Below are 23,510 nucleotides of genomic sequence, written 5' to 3'. Positions count from 1 at the left end.
AGCATCATTAATGAGCCACATGTTTTGCCACAGATCCAGAGAACTAGCTGGCCACAGCAGAACAAGAATAATCAAGTCTAACTATATCTGGACAGTAACGAAGACAGACCAAAACAAATGGCACTTCTAGGGCCCACAGGGTTAATACACCGTATTTAACTTACAAAGTGATGTCATCATTTCTTTCACAAACTTTTCCTAATTATTTTTTATTGTTATTCATTGATGCCTAAATAGTAGCACAGATTCTTGGAAAGTCTGGTTCTGATTATGTTAGGTTGTGGTTTTCAAAAGCAAAGCAGATGCTCTCTCCTAATTTCTTTCAGAATCTGGAAAGAAGGTCACTGGGCCAAGGAATAACAGAGAATGCTACATGAATGAACCACTGCTTACTGGCAGGAAAGGAGTTTCACTATGATCTATGGCCAAATAAAATTTCAGTAGCCATTTATTTTTACTGAAGCAAAAATCACAGTAGTTCATAATACTTGAGGAAATGCACTTGAATTGCATATATCTACCTCACATCTAACTACAAGGATGGCTGAATGCAGACGTATTGCTCCCTCCCAGTATCACAAAGCTGTGATGGTTACTATTTTGAGCTGGAATTACAATTTTGCCATTATTATTTTATTAATGTTGGCAACAGTAAGAGCATCAGGGTACAATGACCACAGGTTTTTACTTTCAGCTGACTGTGGAGAAAAACCTGGATATCTCCACCAAAGCCAGAACCCATGCAAGTGTACAACTCAGTTATTTCCTTAAAATGACCAGGGCAGAAATGGCATGGAGGTATTCTAGCAGGTGTGGGCTCAGCGGTTAAGGATACTCTTATTCCATTATAAAGTAACAATAAAGGAAGTATCTTCTGGGGAAAAGAATCATCAGTATGTGCTGCCTGCTCGTGAAAATATGTGAGTCTAACAAAGAAAAGGAAACAATATCTCAGAGAAAAATGGTGGCTCAAACAGGCTTCGAAGTCACCACTACTACTAGTTTGAGACTGAAAATTGAAGTTTCCAAAGTAGGTTTTTTTCCTGAAAATTTAAGATACACAGCTGGAACCATTTTACTCCTCTTGTCCCCATGAGATCTGACTCTTCCAATGTGAATGAATACATGTGCAGAGAAGGATTAACAAATCACTGATTTTTTTTTCTTGTTTAAATAATTCTGTGTAGGCAACACAATTTATTGGTATAAAGTAGGATTTATGGTAATGTATTTCCTCTTCAAGACATAAATAAGATTTCTTAATAGTTTTCTGTAATTCATTTTCTTACAGTACCACATTCTCATATATTTACTACCATAATGCATCTGCTAGAATAGCAATTGCGTACCCTGAACACTGTTTTAAAAAGTCTTCAATACTAACAATCCAATCTGCTACAATCTTCTTCCACAATTCATTGTCTACATTTTGCAGCCTTTTACCTGCCTACAGCATATGCTGGATTTTACAAAAAAAAAAAAAAGAAAATAAAAAAAAATTAAATTTACAAAACAGAAACATACAAGGTTTCAAAGAATATGAAAGCTATCAAACCAGAAAAGTAGAATTTTATACTGAATTAATTACATGAAAATGTACAGAAGGCTACAGGTCTTTATTTTTCAACATTTCCCCTTACTTCATGTTATATTGCCTTCATTTTCTAAGAATTTAACTTGTCAGTCTCTGGTGGTGATAATTAGAAAACGAACTGCACATATGTCTGTTTTTTTAACGTGGACAGAAATTATGTAATTATTCAAATTATATCAGAATTTATATTCAGAAAATTGGTTGTCAGTCAGAAGTGTCTTCTTTATAAAATGACAAAATGACTCCACTAAGAGCAGATGAATTCTAGCATGAATATCCACTTACAAAATTCTCTCTTCTGTTAACATGTTCTCAACATTTTAGTTGTCTCTGCTGGAGTACCTTCTACTAGAAAGTCTTAGGAATTTTTTTCCCACTGCAGAGGAGCTAAGAGAAATGAAGAGATCAGAATAAAGAATAGGGTATGTGAGAACATAAAGGACTTAAATTTTAAAATTTCTGCTGCCTAATACAATATCAATATGCAAAGAAAAATTTTTTGCATATATGTAATGCTAGTTACCTGAAATACTCCCCATGAGTCTTATGATACGACCGATTCTGTCGGCAGCGCCTTTCTGAGGAACCTTGTTTCAGGAGCTCAAAGGACAGTACAACAGAGGAGAGAAACACCCACAAAGGCAGGTGATATTCAGAAGGCCTATCTAAGGAGTTATTTTTCTAGTGCTATCCATGTAGCAGTTGCATAAATGTTCCAGATACAGACATACACATATACAGGCATGGATAAAAGTTATTGTCAGTGTATAAGTTACTACTATCCTGAGACTGAAATAATTTATGTAACATCTGTTTTCATATTTTTTCTAATTTTTTCTAATTAACATGCATATTTAATGCATAAATGCTCAGACCACCTATTTTTCTGCTGATTTTTTCCCTTTCCTAAGTCATGTGTTCCTGTGGGGTGCTCAATATAGATGAAGCATTAAATTTGTTTGGAGGAATAGCGGATGCATAGTAAAGAAAATACTTCACACTATCTAAAAGAAGAAAATATGTTAAGAAAATAATAAAAAAATTGGCTACAGTGGCTTACAATATAAAAAGAAAGGGACTTCGCAAAAAAATCTAGTCTTCTACTCATGAATCAAAAGTGGAAAGTCACTGACACCCCCACCCCTGCCCAAGATATGTCAAGAGTTTAGCCTCTAAGCTTTCAGCATTTCTACTTTCAGCTTGTACTAAAAAGCAGGGAGCCTGTGCAAATCAAATTTTAGTGATGTAAGATGCCACAGCTATGCAGGTTTTTTTTCACTTCTCATTGTCAATACTTAAAATATTCACTTGACACTAAATAGTACAAAGCACTGAAAGTTATCTATATCAGAAACAGATTTAAAAACACAGCAAATGTTGCTATTACATTGAGCTGTTCACATAATACCAAACTGTTAAAGTTAAGTTCAAAATCTAAAACCTTGAGAAGACAATAAATTCAGTGGAGTGGAAATAATTTATCCCATTACATTTACTGGACTAAGTGGAAAAAAGTGTATGTTTAACACAGTCAAGATCTTTCTTAGTAGGCCTTAGAACTGTCAATGTGTTTTAGTCCATCTTCCTCTTCCTATCTTGCCAAAAATCTAAAATGAAGAGCAATAAAAGCACACACCATCTTTTCTATATATACTCTACATAAACACTGTTAGCTGTATATCATCTACATTTGCGTGAAGTTAAAAGCCATAATGCAATTCAAAACATAAAAAGAGGTGGGAAGGGAAGATCTTTGCTGTTTTGCTCTCATGGCAGAAGTCTACTCATCCCTACAGCCAGCATGGCCATCCTGTCCAAGCCTAAACCGACCCATTTTTGTCCTCCTGGGTCTGAAAGTCTCTCATGCCTGAACTTCAGGCATTCCTGAGCTCGTCCCTCTTTAGACACTATGAAGAGAGAGACATATTCCTTGTTTGTCAACTCATCAGTAAGAAGAAGACATGATCACTGCCTATCACCATTAGCTTTAACTATCTTATCTCAGCACCTTTTCTCTTCAGGTTTCATGAGATGCAAAGTTAGGAAGACAGCCACAGTACTGTCTGGCAGGTGATCCAAGAAGCAGCCCAGAAAAGTGCTGCACCTCCCACCTTTAAGCAACCTGTTCTTGAACGGATGGGAATGGCACTGCAGTTAAAGGCAGGAGGCATTTATCTTTCTTCTCGTTAGCCCTTTTGCAACCTCAGACACATACAAATTTTAAAACAGTAACCTTCTCAATTGCTATGAAAGGGAACACTCAGTCTTTACGTTCCCAAATCAGAAGTTGGACATGTTAAATTTCTTTTGAACACTCTTACACAATAACCAACCTCTAGCTGAAATTGTAATTGTCTCAGAGTACAATAAAAATTAGGAATATGAACTCTCCATTCATACCTGAATAGCAATTTCACACATTTTAATATCACAACTAAACAAAGTGCACCTGATGAATATATAAATACTGCAATCTCTTGACTACAGGTATTACAGGTGGGGTAGACTTCAATGAAACTGAAACCTGGGTCTTTGCCAGTATTTACATGGAAGAGCTTAGCAGCATACATTCTGTGAGCAAAGCAGGACATTTAATACAGCCAAAATCTCTGCAATGATCATATTTCCTCAGCATTCTGTTGATACCGTCCAAACTGAAGCACTCTTCAGCTCTTTTGAGCTTTCCAGACACCTTCCTTTAGCTTTGCATGTTTTTAACACAAAAAATGTTTATCAGCTTGAATGTAGATTAATAAAAAGTGTAAACTGGGATTAATTAATGCATCAAAATCCAACATTAATTCTCACAATCTTACTCCAGTTAGAAAGCGCCCCCTTGCTGGAAATTCCTCATTTGGCTGGTCAGATTGCTTCTTTACTGAATAGCTTCTTCACCAATGCCAAAGGCCTTGTCCTCCTTTTCCAATCCTGCCCCTCTTACTTCGGTGAAAGGCTTGACTTGTACTTTAGATTTTAACAGTAAATTCTGAACTAAAACTTCATTAGCTTTGAAAATATCTGAGTTATTCAACTGATACCATGAAGGCATCTTAATTCTTTCAGGTGACCCAACACTCACAGTTCCTATTGTACTTATCATTAATATTAATCTGTGTATTAACTGAAAAGATATACTGAAGACAGCTTCCTAGAAACCTGCTGACTTTTCCCTTTGCCTATTCTGGCAGGCCAGGGAACACAAGCTCACAAAAAAAGGGAAATGCAAAACGTATCCAAAAAATGCATTGCTAATAAGACAGGATGGAGGTCAACATGAAGTCCTTCAATATATAGCTGCAGCATCTCTTGTACATAACTTTGTTTTTAAGTACTTGTCACCCTCACTGAGCTCTCTGCAGTGAAGAACAGCAATCTGACTACTACACCCCATAAGTGCAAGCACTCTGATAACTCTTGCGTAAATGAATAGAGCTACCCTTCAGAAACACAATTTTCCTCGACCGGGAATCAAGTCCAAACCAACAATTTTTATCTTATTTAGAAATTTCTGACTATCAACTTTGCTCAATTTTCTCTGTCAGTTACATTTATAACCCTCAGGTTAGAGTTTTGAGGATAACTGCATTTAAAAAAGGCTGAAAAACCTTCGGTTTTGCTGGTATTAGCATTAACAAATGCTCAACAAACCAATGTATTCATTTACCTAGTGAAGACTGCCTATGGAACTAGCTGGGAAAGGTGATCAAGACAGTCATGAAAATTTTTTCTATGGAAATAAGCTCACATATATGCTTACAAATTATGAGACCAATCTACAAAATATTTTGCGCGTATACATGTACAAAACATTTGTAAAGAGAAATTAAGTTTCCAAAGCATATCAGCTGTGTGAGTGCATATCAAGATTCAAGAATATCAGGTTAAAAGGTGCCAAGCTACCTTGATTATATCCAGTGTATTAACAAAGAGCTATCATCCCTATTTACTACCTTTTCATGAAACTGTGGACCACAAAGCACCAATTACGGAAAGAAGTACCACTACATATTATGCTTCATCAAGTCTTGACTCGAATTTTGGTCACTGCAATTGGGGTATATTAAGTTTGCAAGTGGATACATGAAACCTGTGCATTTAAGGCATGACTTCTTGGCCCGGCAATCAAAGACATTCACCAGTGTAAAGATAAGAGAACCTGCTTGAATAAGGTTTGCATGTTACCAGCTCTTAAAGTGGCATTAGCATCTTCTTATCAGGTGTTTGAAGCAGTCTTGGGTGTACAAATAAAAAGGAGGCCTGAACAAAATGTTTACCTTTCAACTACAGTAGTTTAAAACATCTGCTAAAGGTACTAAGATCAGTAGAGGAAAATCACTCTCTTAAAAGACTGTCTTTATTGCTTCTTGTCTTATCTTCGTGGTCACCTGAACTTCTGGACTTGCAAGAAATGCCAATATATTTGGCCTTCTGATTCCCAGACACACCTAATGGACTGCTTATACACCGTTGTACATCATTCTCCCCTAGAAGCACATCTCTTCCTGCTGTGGACACTAAGATTGCTATAAGCATTGCAATTTTTCTGGTGACTCTAAATCCTTCATCATGGCCAAGTCACATTGGAGATTTTCTGCCTTCATCAGCAAACCAGAATCCCACTAAACGTAAGACAAGTAAAATGCACCTACTCACATGAACAATGGATGAAAATATAGAGTAGGAGAACCTACTTCTTCAATAAATCAGAAGAGAAACATATTACAATCATGCCTTATCTAGAAAGATGGGGAATAGGTCTGTAGCTTTGAATGTTCAGCCCTTTCAGTTGTGAGGCGCAGGAGAAGGATCATAAACTTGATGCTGGTAGAAAGTTACGCAGCCTCTGTGTGATGCCATATCCATACAGGAAGGATGACCTGCACTGAGCACACTACTGTCAGATACCTGATGGATTAACTACCTATCACTGTCAGATTTTTTTGTTTTCCTAAATTCCACTTTTCAAAATTAATTAATTGAAAGCATTAATTAATTAATGTTTCTGATATACTAAACATCTTCAACTGTAACTCACTTGATAACGGTTTGCTTTCTACCTGCTGTATTTTTGAAGCACATCAAGAAAGAAGTAATAAAACCTTTGAATGTACATGGGAATGGTCTCTTCCTGTGCCAGCTTTTAAGGAAAATTGGATGAAATTACCATCTCATCTATAAAGCCAAGTTAAAATGGAGCAATGTGGCCATCTTGATCACAACACCATGAAGAAAATACCACTGTTGGTTTGTTCAAAACCTCTGAAACATTTATCAAAATATGACCACATACTGTGACAGAATACATGCATACAAGTTACTGACTAGCAGCAGTTGGAAAGACAAACACATACAATCAGGTAGTGTGCATCATCATCTTTTTTAAGAGATACTGTCAAGAGCCTTGTTGACTGACATGCCTGTCATAGGCCCCCACAACACGATAGAAACACTTTAGCTCTTTGACCTCCTGTACAACTATCATATTAGGAGATTGTATTTCCTTTTCTGTGTTCTGTCCCATCTTAATAAATACTCCACATGGTAAGGGGGTTATTAATTCAGCCCAGCCTCTGGAGGAGCCAAGTTAAGTCTGTTTATATTAGGAGACTGCCTTGGTAAGCTGCAGGCCCCCAAAAAGCATATAGAAAGCTAGCATCTTTACAATGATTTACTGAAAGCAGCAGCTCGTTTTAATAAAACCATCCCAAAACATAAAATTGATTGAACCAACTGCTGTGCAGGGCATACACAACAGCTGATCAAAATCATTCAAGATTTTTATTCCTAGAATATCTCCACAGCTCGCAGAGTTTTTCCTACTTTATTATTTCAGTTCTGATACATGACTCACTTAGGCAAGCAGAAAAATTAAGGCTGACAGATATTCTGATATTTTTAACCAAAAATTTGGATAAACTCAAAATAATCTCCCGTGTGAAAAACCAAAATGAAAGCCAAATATACTTGATAATCACCAGCAGTCTTCATAATGTAAAGACTATTATCTTCCCAACTATCTCTTCAAGTGATATAACATGTCTTGATTAATTGTATCCCAAAGAAGTTCCACAATACTCCATACAGATTACTCCAAAGGACACATTTCTTCCATTTCAAAAGGTTTTAAAGGATAGATTTATAATAGCATTACAATATACACACACACTCTCACACACATATATAACTGTTCTTTAAAAAGGCAGAAAAGATGAAAACTTTTTCCAAACTCCAAAGATAACATTGCTAACTTTACTTTCCTTGCACAAAATATCACCCAGAAGAGTTTATCTATTTTGTTGAGCATAACAAAAAGTTCACCTTTTCAGAGTGTGCTACATGAAGCTTTGCCTGCCTTTTATATAGTGAAGTAATTTTATGGTATTGTGTCACAATGAAGGACAAAGATAAGCCAACTGTTTAGATTCCTCTCCTTTATGTTGTGGCTTTGATCACTAACAATGCTGCATGAACAGCCAACAGAAGGCTGACATTTCATAAAATATGCAGTGATAAAAACTAATACTGTAGCATCTGGGAGTGATATATAAAATGCAGAAATACACCTAATAACTGTGATCTTAAATTACAAGTTACTAAAAGCTAAATAAGCAGCATACCTAAAAGAAAGATTAAGACAGGATTTTTGTGCTTCTGTTCCTAAAAACAAATTTAAAAAAATTAATCCAAGATATGCTATCTATTATTCTTAACAATTCCTCTGGTTCCCTTGTATCTTAAAAGCAGCCCTGTAGAAGAGTGCTTTTTTGCTATATCATTAGGTATCAGCAGAAGTCAAACACTCTATAAGCCTTTTTCGTGCTGTATTAATGCTCTAATGCTTTGTGAAGTCCCTTTTATTGTCTTTTTAAAAATATCAATCACACAAAACACACATAAAACCTGATGACTGATTCTTCACTGTTATGTAAAAAGCTGAAGCTCTATGATGACAAAAATAAGTAAAAATCCTTCCAATAAACTGCATAAATTAAGTAAATCTCAGAGAAGAAATTACATTATTTTAATTTATTTACCTTAAGAACATTAAGAACCTGTAAGACAGGCCACATAAAATGGAGGATTACATCCTAGAAAGCAGTGAATCCCTACAGAACTTACAAGTCATTGTAAATAACCAAATGCTTTTTTTGCTCTTACTATGTTGCTGTAGCTAAGAAGCTAAAAACAATCCCTGGGTGCATTACAGGGAAATATATGGTAGTACTAAGGACCTGAAATTATCTGCACATATGGCATCACTGGAATGCTATAACCAAGCCTGGTATCTTTAATTTAAAAGGAAGTTGAAATTACAAGGGCCAAAAAAGGAGTTACAAGAATTACAGTCAGGAAATCCTTCTTTTTATTGTGTGTGTGAGAGAGACAGATAAAAGATCAGTATATTTAGTTTATTTATAATAAGATTAGAGGTGACTTGATTGAGATCTACAGCTTAGTACATGTGGAGAAGGTGTAATAGCCAATAACTATCTAAGCAAGCATAGAAAAGGATAGTAAGACAGAATTACTGAAAAACATCAAACAAATTTGGTCTAGTAATACGATGTCTTAATTATTACATCAGGTTAGACAGCAACATAATGCATCTCTTTTTGTATATTAAATATCAAAGTAAAGGTGGAGTAATGACTTGGATTTTATTTTTTTAATGATTAATACTTTACCTTGACTTATATCATATGGCTAAACAATCAAAATGATCTCTCCTGCACTGAAAACAGTTTAATACTAAAGAAACCGCAATAGTCAATTTACTTTAAAAGATAGTTTTATACAACATCTCTGTTCTCATTTATGATTCCATGGGTCATACTTTAATGCAATTACTCAATATAAAAATTACTTTCTCTAATGTAACATAAAAATAATTTTAGGAAAGGATGATATTATCTATCTTTACAAGACTACACCATCAAGAAACAAAGTAAGAGTGACTTATGTGGTGCAACAGGTTAAGTAGCTACTGGTCATCTACAGGTGTGTGTAACATTAATATGAAGCTGAAACAACTGCTCCAAATAATTTGAATATAATGGTGCAACATTTGCTTATGGCACTATAAAATGGGTAGGACTTCCTTAGCACAGTTATGAGATCTAGTAAAATACAAGGTCTAAAGATCTAATTGTAACAAGGAGAACATAACGAATTCAGCTTTTTAGTATTAGGCCCTCATTTAATAGCAGGGTAAAATGAATCATGTATCAGATGAAAAAAGAATGCAAGAGAAAATCCACATTTGGTGCCTAAAGAACTGTGCAGCATATTTTTGGTCTGAAAACACATACTGAAATTACACTTTAAGTACGTGGGAGGCAATTGTCCTTGTGGTTATAATTAGTGTCCAAATTTAGGGACTTCAGCGCTTAATGCATACCCACCTGCCTGTTATCCTTACCATGCTTTTCTATGTCACTTAATGGAGATGAATACCCTTTTCCCACCTCATATTTACATCAAGGCTATTTAATTTCTTTAGGCTGCTATAATAGGTTAAACGGCAGTCTCAACATCACTCTTCATCTCCCACTGGACAACGAATGGCATTATAAGACTGAGAATAGATGAAGGCATATTTACATTCATAATGTTCTTGACTATAAAATTTATGTAAATTATGATTTTATATTTGCAAATACTATAATTTTCAGTTCCAATGAATACTTTACTACTCTTTCATCATTAACTTTCTATGTACATTACATGGAGAGAAAAACCAATGAAAATAAAGAAACTAAGTGCTGTGATCAGAGAGGCACAGGTCTTCTGTAAAAGGAAAAAAATGCTTTGTTTCTTAACTGATCTTACCCCTGTACAGACAGGGGGCTGGACTACACCTCACTGCTCATACGGAGTGTGTAAAACCTACAGTAGTTTTTAAGCAGGTAACAACAAAACCAGATTTGTATTGACAGCTTGTATTTTAACCCCACCAAAATCTAACAACTATATTGCTGATGAAAACTAATTTTTTCCCCATCTGTATAAATAGTATTTTTTCTATTCATTGACAAAACACCATGGAAACACTATGTTAATTACAGAACTGCATGTAAAGTTTGGGAACGTGTTTACAGATGTTACACAAGAATGAAAAACTATCAAAATATCAAATTTCATTAACTAAGCTATTGCTCCACCAAATGGATAGAATGATTTTTAAATATCCTGAGAGTGGAAAAAGAACTTTTTAAGAAGTTAAGAACATTCATCTCTCATACCTCTTGTGAGACATACACACAAACACACAAAAACTGTGTATTTCTATGCACACACTGTCATGATCTTTCTGTGGTGGTCAGCTAAGTATTTCCTTTAATTTTATAACATGCAACTCTGACTCAAAAAATGTATGCTTCCACAATGAAAAACTGGCAAATCAAATTGGTCCAAATATTCTGACATATTTTTAAATGAGGAAATTTTTTTTGTGTGTTTTGGTAAGAGCTTAGTGTGACATTTTCAGACTGCAAATGCAAACATATGTAATGAAACAGCTCTCAAACTACCACAGTCTTAGATACATATGTTATTTTTAAGGAGGTGATTCCTTGATACCTGAGAAGCAATATGAGAATGAAAAAATGTCACATATCTTAAGGAAGTAAAATTGGGCATGTAAGACCAGTTGAATCAGTTCTGTGTATAACGAAATTGCTGGTTATATATGTTGTTTTTCAAGTTACTCAACAAGTAATCATTAGAAGACTCAACTTGAAATGCATGGACTGTGTATACATTCAAAGAGATATATTTTAAAGAACAGTGAATTTTCTGGTGTCTCTTAGCTTTGTGCCTTGTAATAAAAACGAATCTAAAAGGACTTCAAGATTCTGTTCCAGTTTGACAAGTGGAGGAATTATGGACTTGGAAAATGGCCCAAAGCATCAGTCTCTTCCATTAAATATCACTTCCCTTTTCCTAGTTACTTGAACCAAATTATTTTTCTGTGTAAAGAACTAAATTTCCTAAGCTTCTGCTGAATGTCTGGCAAAAGCGAAATCAGTATCACTGCTATACCAGACCAAATTGTGGCTACCAAACAAGAAACCCTTTCTCTTAGCACCCTACAAATACTATGAAAAGGGAAAGTTACTTTGTGGGACTTTTAACAGCAAGACCTTGAGAGATGTTGAGAAGACCGTCGCAAACTCAGAGCTTGTTTGTACAGGAAACAGGGAAATCAATCTGATACTACTCCCTAGTACTTACCCCAGAGAAAATACTGAAACCTCAATATTAATTACAAAACTTAAAATAGTCACAAGAAACAAGACGCCAGAAGCTATTTTAATACTGGCAAAGTCTTATCTGCAGCTTTTACTACAATTCTTCAAAGAAGCTTGCATATGAAATCTTCTGTATTTCAAGTTCCTGCATTGCCCACTAATGATACATTCAAGAAAGGAATTGCATCTGAAAAGTAGTGTCAGAAGAATTAAGAAAACTGCATTAGCCAAATTTTCTTTTCAAAGAATCTAGGAGCACAAGGCATAAGATCCCTATGTAGAGTAAAAATGTCAAGAAGGAGTAACTTGTTTTTTTTACATTAAATAGTCCATCCTTTTCATGATGTTTAATACAGTATCTTTCGGAATAAGAAAAATATTTTTATGGGAATATTTTAATATTTAAATGTGTCTTTGCTAAAAACTAAACATTAAAGTAAAACAAAACCATGATTGTTTCCCCCTAAAATGCTAAACCATGCAGGTTTCATAACTATAGTTTTCACGTACAGAAGTAACCACAATTCCATTCAACATTTACATTTCATTCCTAAAATTGCATTTAGTAAGTGAAATGCATCTAGATATACAATTAGTCACTCACTATTCCTCTAGCTGGTCGCTAGTCACCTAGAGCAAAGTTTCACACTATAAAATATTCTCAGCTGGAGCACTAAATCATGATTAGACATAACTAGATACTGATTCACAACTTAAACATTTAGCCATTTCTTTTGCTTTTGTCACAACTTACTTTTTACACAGCAAATGCTTTTTAAAATTTTGATGCCAAAATCCAGCTGAAGGTATTGGATGACTTTACTGTTATAGAAACCAAACCAAAACAAAAATACCCAGCCCCAAAAATCCCACTGAATTCCTATTCCTTTCAAGTAACTATATTCATACTGAGAAAACTCAGTAACAGCCTGTCAATTCAGGAATTCTGTTACTTCCTATAAGTTAAATACTTTCCAAAGTCTGAGTCTAAAAGACCAAAAAGAAACTAAGTGCAATCTGTGCTTTCAAGAGCAATGTGTAATTAAGGTCTCCCAACCATTTACTCAGGAAGAAATACTGTTGCTTCTGGATTTTAACTTAATTAAAATCACTTTCCTGTCAGATGGTATGAGTGTCTCCAAGCAAGAGTGTCTTGATCTACTTTTTGTTGGTACATTTTATGGGAAGAATACATTCACTTAAAAAGAAGAGCATTTTCTTCCTTTTCTATCCCTTACTCCTCTCTGCCAAATGACAAAGAAGAACGATTTTTTTCCTCAGATCCAGCTTGGATCCCACTATAAAGTACACTTCTGGATTCTAAAATAATATAGGTTAATATGCTAAAACAAGTCTAGAACATTTATAATATAGAGACATTTTTGCACCTGATCTACAATTCCCTTGCAAAAGATAATAAATATTGCAAGTTTCAAGATACAAGCAACCTTTTCTATAACCCTAAGGCAGGCATGCTCCTTAACAAAAATGATAAAACAACATTCAACCACTTCTTGTAAACTAGTTGAACCATTCATACCAGAATCAACTCTTACTACAGTAATGCTTATGAGAAAAGATCTTAAAGGATCAGATACATAATATGGAGAAAACTACTGCAAAAAGTGGTGGCAAGATTTGAACTCTTTAAAAATGACAAATCTGTAGAAATTATGTTCCAAAGAAAGTGTTTCATATGAAGTTATGTAATGTACATCATGCAATGAAAGCTTGAACAAAACCACACGCAGCTGCTCAGAATGTTCTGAGTTTTATATATGTTCCACATTAATTTATTCAAAAATGACAGTGTGCTGGAAATATACAATAACTTCTGGCCACCATAGCTTCTATCACCTTAAAGAAATGCATGAAGTTCTATATTTACTATATGTGTTTATTGAATAAATAGCACTAAGCAATGTGTAGAGGGTCTTAAACTATCATGCAGTTGGTCATCACTGTCACTTTAATTTGGCTTTATTCATCCGCTTTCCATCAAATTACAAATGTTGGCCAGTCACAACAGCTGAGAAATGCTGCTGTTTGCATTGCAGATCAGTCCCTAATACTGGACTCCAACAGCACATGGCTGGCATCTACACTGGCACCTGTCAGTATCGTTCAGTACGTTTAGACATTTAAATCCATATAACTTAAGAGAAAACCCACTAAAATTCTGTGAACTTCCTTTAGAATTTGTCCTGGAAGTAAAGCACTCTGTAAGTCCCACAGAATTTCTTCAGGAGGAGGAGAGAGAAAGAAAAGAGAGCCAAGGATAGCCATGAAATAGCATCCCTTCCCTTCAAGGGAAATTACAGCCAATATTTTAGAATTTTTCTTTGTCCTTAAAACTTTACTGGAACATTATCACAAGTCTAAACACATCAGAGACAACTGTCACATCTATGGTAGGAGGAAAACTTCAAATACACCAAAACATCATTACAATCTTGTTTTTAACTCTATACACTGCTGGCAACCCAACTGTTTCTCCTCTCCATCATCTTCTTCATGCAGATATGCTTAAGGCTGCCACTTTTAATCCTTAAAGAACAATTTTAACAAATTCTTTTTAACTAATTCTGATTAGCATTTATGATCATCTGAGGTAGCAGTTATCTCTTACTGAAAACAAAACCAAACCAAACCACGAATTAAAGTCTTTTGACCAGGTTCAATCAACACAACTTGTAACCACTGCAATGTCTCTGAAAAAGTTTGAAAGTCAATAAAATGCAGAGGAAACATTATATAATGAAACTTTGTAAGAGACATACATAATACTAATCAAGTAAAACGAAGGAAAGAAGCTGCTGTCCTCAAGTAGAATCACAGACTGGTTTGGGTTGGAAAGGATGTCTAAAGAACACTTAGTTCAGCCTCTTATCATGGCCAGAAAGGTGGACATCTACTAGATCAGATTGCTCGAAGTCCTATCCAACCTGGCCCTGAACACTTCCAGGACAGGCATCTGCAATTTCTCTGGGCAACCCATTTCTGTGTCTCAACGCCCTGATTGTAGAGAATTTCTTGCTTAGATTTCATCTAAATGTACCATCCTTTACTTTCAGAGACCTAAAGAGGCCGTGGTAAAAAGTCTCTCTCCATCTTTGTTATAGAGCCCACTTTGAAGTATTGAAAGGCAGAAGTTAACTATTCCTTTGTACTGGCAAGGGTGGTTTCATGGTTAAAATGAAAATGAACTATAAAGCAGGCACCAAGCACAATGAAAAAGCTCTGCCAGAATCAGCTGGGCTCTGTCCATGGCCTGCTCAGGCTTCAGAGTCATGCTGCCCAAAAGGAGGCTCAGGAAGGAAATGGGGCAACATGCCAGGGCCAGGGGCAAGGGCAAGCGAGATGCAGTGCACAAAGACCACTGCCAGAGGCAACTTGAACTAATAAGAATGTGAAGCAGTACCAAATTTGTCAGCTACATAAAGTAGGTAAATCTAACACGGTACAAAGAGGAAACACAAAAAGGATGGGCTAACCACTAGTCCTCACCGGGAGGATCTGACAGCAACTGAAATAAAGCGATGAGAATTACTAGTCCTGACTTGATACTATGTACCCTCGAGGGGAACTGATACAACCTGATTTTAGTGCTTTTCAAAATAACTCTTGATCCTGGACCTGTTTTTCCACCCTTTGAAACTGCATGTCCTGCAAGTTTTGCTACATCTATGTCCTTATCATATGCATATCTCTCTTTTTCGAGCCCATCTCTGTAATACAGTCATAAATGAAACACAAGCAAATGGACCTCCAACAGCAGGAGGAACAGCAACAACAGAAACACTGCAATGAATGCTGGTGTTGAGTCTTTTAAATACTTAAAAGTTCTGCTCATACAGATGTGTGATGACCTCTACGAGCTGCGTAACAGCATAACAAATGGGTAATTCACTTGCTCCACAAAACACAGATTATTGTAGTATTTAAGAAAAGATGCCATCTGTAATATAGCTACAAAACCAGTGCTTTTTAGACTGATACAGAAGTTTACTTAAATTTAAATTAACTGACAAATTATAACATGCTACCTATTCTAGAGCCTGTTAGACAATATATAATATCACTTAAAGATTTCTTCTTAGAAAGCTCTGCATTTCAAATTATAAACACTTACTGAAGTATCTAATTACCTGACATATTTCATCTGAAAAAACCCCAACATTCGGTTTTCTTGATGCTTCATAACCCAGTTTATAAAACAAAGACTTTAGAACCAGGCTGCAAGCCAACAATTATCAACTATTATATGGGATTCAACTACTCCCTAAGTCAAGGAGCTATGTTTAAAGCTATATAGTATTTCAATTTCTTTATCAATCACTTCAATAGTGAAACTTGTTTGACCAGTTTCAGTATTAGTGAACATAAAAATACCTGAAACACAAGAAACCAAGAAATATTAAGTGAAACCAGTCTCAGAGAACACTGGAAAAATTTCAAGCAGAGGGAACTACAGGAAAATAAGTAACCAGCATTTAAAAATATTTTTTCTTCAGAGAAATTATCTGTCTTAAATATAGATTTAACAAATAAGAATAAGGAATAAGAAGTAAGGTGCACTAAAGAAGCATTATCACTTTCCCACCGAAGAATTCTTAACATGATTTAATTTGTAGTCAGAACAATCTACAGTATACCAGTCCTGAAACAACTGTGCCAAGCTTACTATGAAGCAAGCACATAACTGTATAATTTTAATAAGATTATACACATCTGAAATACCAGGGTTCCTCAAATACGTCAGTTGCAGTGCTCTTTTCTAAATTAGCAAGATGCATTGCTTTCTTCAATGAAATTTCTATTTTCTTGTTTCTTATGAAGAGCTGTAAGAGGGAAAATGGCCATGGACAGAAGAGAGTCACTGTTTGAAAAATAGAAAATGAGGCAAGAAAAAAGAGATGCATTTTGGCAGTCTATTTTAATCATCAAGACAGAGCAGACAATTTCATTTTTCTTTCTTCCCTTCTCACTTTCCCTCATTAGCCACCAAGAAGCACCAGATCTACTCACTCTATGCATACTACCTTACTGCATGGCTAAGAAAATCAAGAGATGAAATGGAAGGTAAGAGCAGCAGCCACAGCTTCCAGTTTGTGTCTCAAGTATCAAGACCTGCCTGTAGTCTGGTCTACCACTGAAAAAGCACAATACCTCTTTAACAAAGGAAAGATATCCAGCAGGTTACAGAGAAACCCCTGCTGCCTGAAGCCTTTTTCACTAGTCTGAATGCTGCCTCCAAAATTTGGAGTGATAGACGAGGGAAGCTCACGCTACTGAACTTGGCTCACCTTGAAGGCACTATTAGGGAGAAGCCCAGTTTGTCAAAAACTTAAAGAAAGATCTCCCAGGTTTGTTCGTGAGTATATAAAGCTTGTCTTACATTAAATGTACATTGCATTAACCAGAATATTCAAAAGCTGCTAAAGCAATTTTCAAGAACAATTTTAACTGGTTTTTGAAAGACACATATTCTCTAGTAATAGGAAAAAAAGCTATTTTAATTAGTTTTTCTAAGCAAAAAAATAAAAAGACATGCCTAAAATTATGTAGATCAGTAAAATGAGTTCATTGTAATTACTTACTATAGTGTTATAATGTAATTTTTTAATTTCACAATGTTGGATGCAATGAAAAATGATCTTGATATAACCTATAAGAAGCAGTCTGAACACTTGGAAATGGTGAAATCGTATAATCACACATGCACATCCAAAAAGACTAGGCCACCAAAAGCACCAGTCTTTACTTCTCAACTCTATTTGACAATTCCAAAATCCAGGCACACATCCAGAAGAACTTTCTGCCCCATGTCTGGTCAGTAAAGAAATTAAGGTTAACCTTTAATTTTTAATGTCACCTGCAGCCAGTGACTGCTTTTTCTAATGCAAGTGACAGATAAACAGCAAAACACTCCCAAGATGATACACAAAGCACCACATACCATAAGTGCATTTTTATTTTTATACCAACTCAATTTCTCAAATGGATAACCAATGTTCCTACTAATTTACATTAAGAATTGAGTGAGGCATGAAAATTGTTCTGATGCATAGGCTCTATTTCTTTAATGTACTGCATAGTGTTCTGTACTTTATTGCAACACTGGAAAAAAAGAACTACACTTAAAAGGTACAGAAACTACATATACAAGCTCATATAAGTCTTAAAAATCACTTTAGAAAGGAGTTTTAAATTATCCAGAGAATAGGAAGGAGAAATAACTAATTGAAGTCACTGATGGAAGTCAGTAAAAGCAAAGTAAAAAAAAAAGTAAAAATTAAAATGAGTTTACTGACCTTTAACTACTTGAACTAGTGTGTTTCTGTAGACCAATACTAGAACTTTAAATCCACATTGCTAGGATTTCCAATTTATAATTCCTTTATACAATTCAATACTATCACCTGAACATTTGCAAGGTAATTCCAAACTAAACAGAGGGAATATGGCAAATTGAGGTAATATAGTCTAGCTATTTAAGGCCAAATTGGCAAGTCTTTAACAGTAAACACTGTATCATTACTAAACACTGCCATGTTGTTAATGTTAAGGAGAGGTTTAAATTAGCGAGTGAATTGCCCCTTCAGGTCGGGACTTAGGGCATATTATGGGAGAAAGCAAAGAAAAGCTCCCACTGACACTGTCTATGTTTCACCAGTTCTGTGGGAAGCAGACTGCAGTACAGTTATCCATCAGTTTTAAAACCAAATACTCCAGTCACTATTTTCACTTGTCTTTTAAAATTTAATGCAGCAAACTGGGGAGAAAAGAACCTATGTTTGCAAAGTAAGATTTCTTTTGATACAGAAATGGTATGAAAATAGTTTTTGGACAACTACAGGAGACACATCCCAAACATTTTTATAAATGTTAAAGGTGTAACTATGACATTAATGAAAATGAGGCAAACTCAGTTTGCTTTTTTTAAAAAGTACGAAAAAATTAACTCACATAGTGGCAGGTGCTCAAACACAAAGCAAACAGTTGTCTTTACAAGGATATTCTCCACATATTCAACAGGCAAATAGCGTTGGGATACAGCCCAGCCACTAGGAGCAATGAGGAAGCTGGAGTGGCAGCCTCAGTACCAGACTTCTGGAATTGACCTTCAGATGGAGAATGAAGATACTTGATGAAAAAATACTAAAAATACTTTTATTTTTTTGTTTGATCTAACAGAATTCGAGTTTAGGATTCAAGACTTAATGAACTGGATTTCTTCTGGACATTTAGATATAACAAAAAACAAAAGCTACTGAAACTAGCTTAAGCTTTATCACGTCAAGTAAATATTGTATTTCACATAATCATGTATCAGGAGAGATAGAAACAACAAGTAAAGTAAGTCCATGTGGTTCAATTTACTTATTTCTAAGATGACAATAATGGCAGAGAGACAACTCTAACAACCTGAGCATTATGAAGACTTATTCAGTATTCAAGCTGGAAGTTTTATCAACATCTGATTCTTGGCTATTTCTCAGCATTATTTTCAATTTCTCCTCTTGTGAATGAATGTCTTAAAAACATGTATCTTATAAATTTCAGTAATTTGGTATTTTAGATATATTTTCTAGGAAAATATATCTAAATATGTATTTTGTTCATTCATTATTAATAAGACCACAAAAAATTGTATAGGGCTCAACAGCACACTACAGCTGGTTATAAACACACTAAAAATGTTGAAGATTATGGTTCTACGAATAATTTAACAAATGAAATATCAGCAACTGATCAGCCATCTATCTTTTATTAATTCTCTTTTAACTGTTCAAAAATCCCCTTGTAAATCACAAAAAAAATTTTTCAAACAAAACCCTTTTCAAAACATCTTTATGCACTTTTTCAGCTACTGTGAGATAATTAAAGTCTATTCACGGAAGGATAAAATGATATTTAAAAATTTTTTTCCTGTTACAGATATGCAAAGCTAATAGTGTTGAATTGGAAACACCATCTTCCCTTTTTCAAAAGGTGGTATTTTACTGTTTCTATAGCGTTTTCACCAGAAAATGTAAGAACACAACCACCTAGACACTTTTTTTTTTTTAAGTCCTAAATAACACTGATTTTGCAGGTAAATACCCAAATAGCTCCTGAAATCTGACCACTATTGTCAGATTAGAGTGTTGTAATATTTAGAAATATACCACAAAAAACATACCCACTTGTAAAAGAAAAACAAAATTGGGATTTCTTTTTTAAGAAATTAAATTAAAGGTAATTGTCTACTCCTGAGTATATAAAACAGTTACAACTGAATAGTGGGTTTGGGGGTTTTTTTGTAATTTGGATTAGCATCCTAATTGCAGCATACTAGCACACAAATGTATTTTTATTCTAGTGCATACTTTGAGTTATTAAGCCTGGCATTAAATTTTGTAACAAGATGTAATATATCTAATTCAAGAGGGCTTAGAGTATTCCTGTATTACTTATTAATATGTTAAGTGAATGTTTGGACAATTGATTTCAACTAGGTTTTGTGACTAAAACATGTGACAAAATACAATTTTCAAATTACATAGTCCATTTGTCATAACTACTGTTCTTTCTAATTTCTATAGGTGTTAACAAATTAAGCAAAAAAAGCCACACTGACTAAATAAAGAACAGTAACCATTTCAGAATTTAAAAGAAACCATCAGCATTAGCAAATGTACCCATTTAGCCACTAGCAAAGCATCCTTGCTGTTATGCATTCCTATTTCCTTCCTTTGCTTTTTACACCCTCCTTCCTGCATTTCCCTCCAAACTCTGTATTTTCAGAGGACTCACTACAGTGAGACCACAGTCTCGTTTGTACTGAAGCAACAATGAATATTAACAAATGCATTGCTCAAGTATCACAAGACAACTCAGTCACAGGTGGACCCAATCGGTGACTGGTTTGTTTAATAAAATCAGTATCTTTAACATACTAATTCTGTAAATTCCTACTGAAACAACAGAAACATCCTGCAAAATGGTCTCTATGCCTGCACTGAAGTTTTCTGAGTTACAAATGAGTTGGACAGAGTAGAGAGAATGGGAAAAGAATAATCTCTATTTGAGCATTTGGCCTAGTGGAAATCAAAAGATGGACTTATTGTGCATATGAAGCAAATTATATTAGAAAATGAAAAAAAAAGAAGATATTAATAAGTTATCAGAGTAACCTATGAAACAGAATAGAATATAACATTAAGATTTTTATTACCATGAAAAAAGATATAAAGATTATTTTACTTTGAAAGTAAGAAAAAGTAACTTCACTACATGAGCTAAACTATTAGTAAACACAAACAGAAAGAATCTGCCTGTATTTTAGCAAAAGTGATGCCATCCTCATGTAGACAGCTCACTTTGAAGGATCCCTACTAGACATTTCTGGAACCTACATAAGGACTGCATAAAATGCAGACCATCTGTCAGACTTCTTGAACATCATTTACAGAAAATAGCCTTTGATATATGAACAAAGGTATTTCCTTACTTGCACAAATGCCTCCATTCCCACACACGACAGAGGAAAGCAGGAGTTCAGTATCACATGCTAGTAGAAGGTTCTTAACAACTAGAATTTCTCCAATGTTTAAAGTAGGTATCAGGAAGGAAATGCAGGTAACTTGCCTTAAACCTATAAATGGAAGTGTTTAGGGGAGCTACTTCTTCAAGGTAACAAAACAGGTACAATACCACATACCAAAGAAGTATTCATGCTTCCCGTGGTCCACTAGTCACATAACTATATTCTGCTTGGAAGACTGAGAACAAGAAAACATCCCAATGCTTTGCCACTTGTTCTCACTAAGTCTTACTTCACTGTCCTTTCAACAGACATTAAACTAAAGGGCAGGAGGAGGAAAAGGGGATGGGAACAAAGAAAAGAAACAAGCCTAATTTTACTATTGTCTGTTCTTCCTCCCCCAATACTGTTTCCATTAAAAAAAAATTAATAACTAAGAATACATGTAGCCAACATTACAAATTACTTAAATATCTCACTATTTTAGTAAGTATGTTTGATTAATTTCTCATCAAGATTCAATGGTATTTCAAAGATCCATGCTGAGGGATTCACACCTGAATGCTTTTCACTCAGTCTGTCTTTAGGTAAGTAAATTTTAAATTAGACTTTAATTTCAAATAGCCATGTGCTATTTTTTTGACATCTGTCCATCATAATACTGTCCATCATAATACAGAATTAAAACCCAAAAATACTAACATCAACATCAAGATGTAATGAAAATATTTTAAGAAGAACAATTCCTTTAAAAACAGAGTATGTGCTATGTTTAAAATATGGAATTTGGTTACTGAAGAGTCACAATTCTGCATTGCTTCTCAGGTATACATACACACAAAAGAGCATTTTAAGATGCCAAAAGCCAAGCAAGATACTCACTTGTACAGGTCTATTAAGTCTGTGAATGCAGGAGCTGCTGCATTTCACAGTCTATTATTTATATGACAGAATGAAGATCTGAAAACATGAAATATAGCCTTAAATTATTCACTTATTCTTTTCACAAAAGGAGAAACTGTCAATCTAACACTAAAAGACTTCAAGCATATTTCTAAAGGTTTCATGAAAATTGCCTTATTTATCAAAACTTTATTCTCTCCGTTTGTTCATTAAATACTGTAGCTTTGCATTAAGGTCAAGCAGTGTCAAGCAATTACTGTTGTTGGAAAAGTCCTACTTCCTTAATACTCAAAGAAACCATGGTATATAGTGAATTATTTTAATAGGCAAACTGAACACTGTTTATCCAAAGTACATTTCAACCATAAAAATGTATTTTAAGGGTTTCTATCAACAATCAATTATAGTACTATTTATTATCACAGCAGCATTAAGCATGACTCTTCGTCTGCTTAAATGCCAACCTTAAAAAATATACATCTATTTTAGCATATTCAGCAATATTCTGTTCTTAGCTCATAACAAAGGAAAGTAACAAAAATTAAGTGACCTATAAAGCAAACTGAAAGGTAAAAGATAAAACGTTGAATTTTAAAGAGACAGTATCAATCGGTATAAATATACTGGCTTCTGTTCTCATTCTCTGTTGGTGGGCAAGAGGGCTCAGCTTATATGACAGACCTTAAAAAAAATCCACCCTGCTTTCACTGCTCCTAATTTTGCAGTTTTTAGGGTGAAATTCTCCATCTTGCAATATACAAGAAAAGTTAAGTGATTATGCACAAATTTATTAAACATCAAGAAAAGGCCACTCATAGGCCACCCTACCCAATACCAAAGTCACAGTCATACAGGATAAAAGGATTTCCTTAATATGTTTTGATGTAACAATCCAGGACAAAGTCCCCCTTGACCTACCTCAATTTTTTACCGACCCATTTAAATGGCCTGCAGTTCAAAAGGCTAGAATGATGATGATTTTACTATGTAATCATCTCTAATTTTACATTTCAGAGAAGCAAAATTTTGGATCTCACTTCCCTTTTGAACTGACCTGTTTATTGCCATTCCACCTAGTATATAAACTGTGACAAATGAACACTTAATATTCTAATGGTAACCTTTGAAATCTTATTGCTATGAGCCTAACTGTGCCTTTTTGAAGTTACAAAACATGCAAAAGCAAAGAAAATTTCTTCTACACATCCTGTCAGCTTGTCTCACTAGAAAAAAA

At 34.7% G+C, this 23,510-nt stretch overlaps 1 protein-coding gene across 8 annotated transcripts in view; it reads right to left on the bottom strand.

The window, feature by feature from the left end:
- TBC1D5 (TBC1 domain family member 5) overlaps positions 1–23,510 on the bottom strand; it is a 317,984-nt gene that overhangs the window by 228,895 nt on the left and 65,579 nt on the right. The window contains exon 1 of one of the 8 annotated variants that reach the window (XM_048302292.1): positions 2,118–2,136. The exons of the other annotated variants lie outside the window; for them this stretch is intronic. The gene's annotated coding sequence lies outside the window, so the exon portion shown is untranslated. Of the gene's footprint in view, positions 1–2,117; positions 2,137–23,510 lie in introns of those variants that run through there. 8 annotated transcript variants of the gene reach the window in all.

The sequence above is a fragment of the Corvus hawaiiensis genome, chromosome 1 (assembly GCF_020740725.1).
Source record: "Corvus hawaiiensis isolate bCorHaw1 chromosome 1, bCorHaw1.pri.cur, whole genome shotgun sequence".
Classification (NCBI taxonomy): domain Eukaryota; kingdom Metazoa; phylum Chordata; class Aves; order Passeriformes; family Corvidae; genus Corvus; species Corvus hawaiiensis.
Note: the sequence above shows the minus strand (reverse complement) of the source record. Positions and strands in the feature narration are given on the sequence as shown.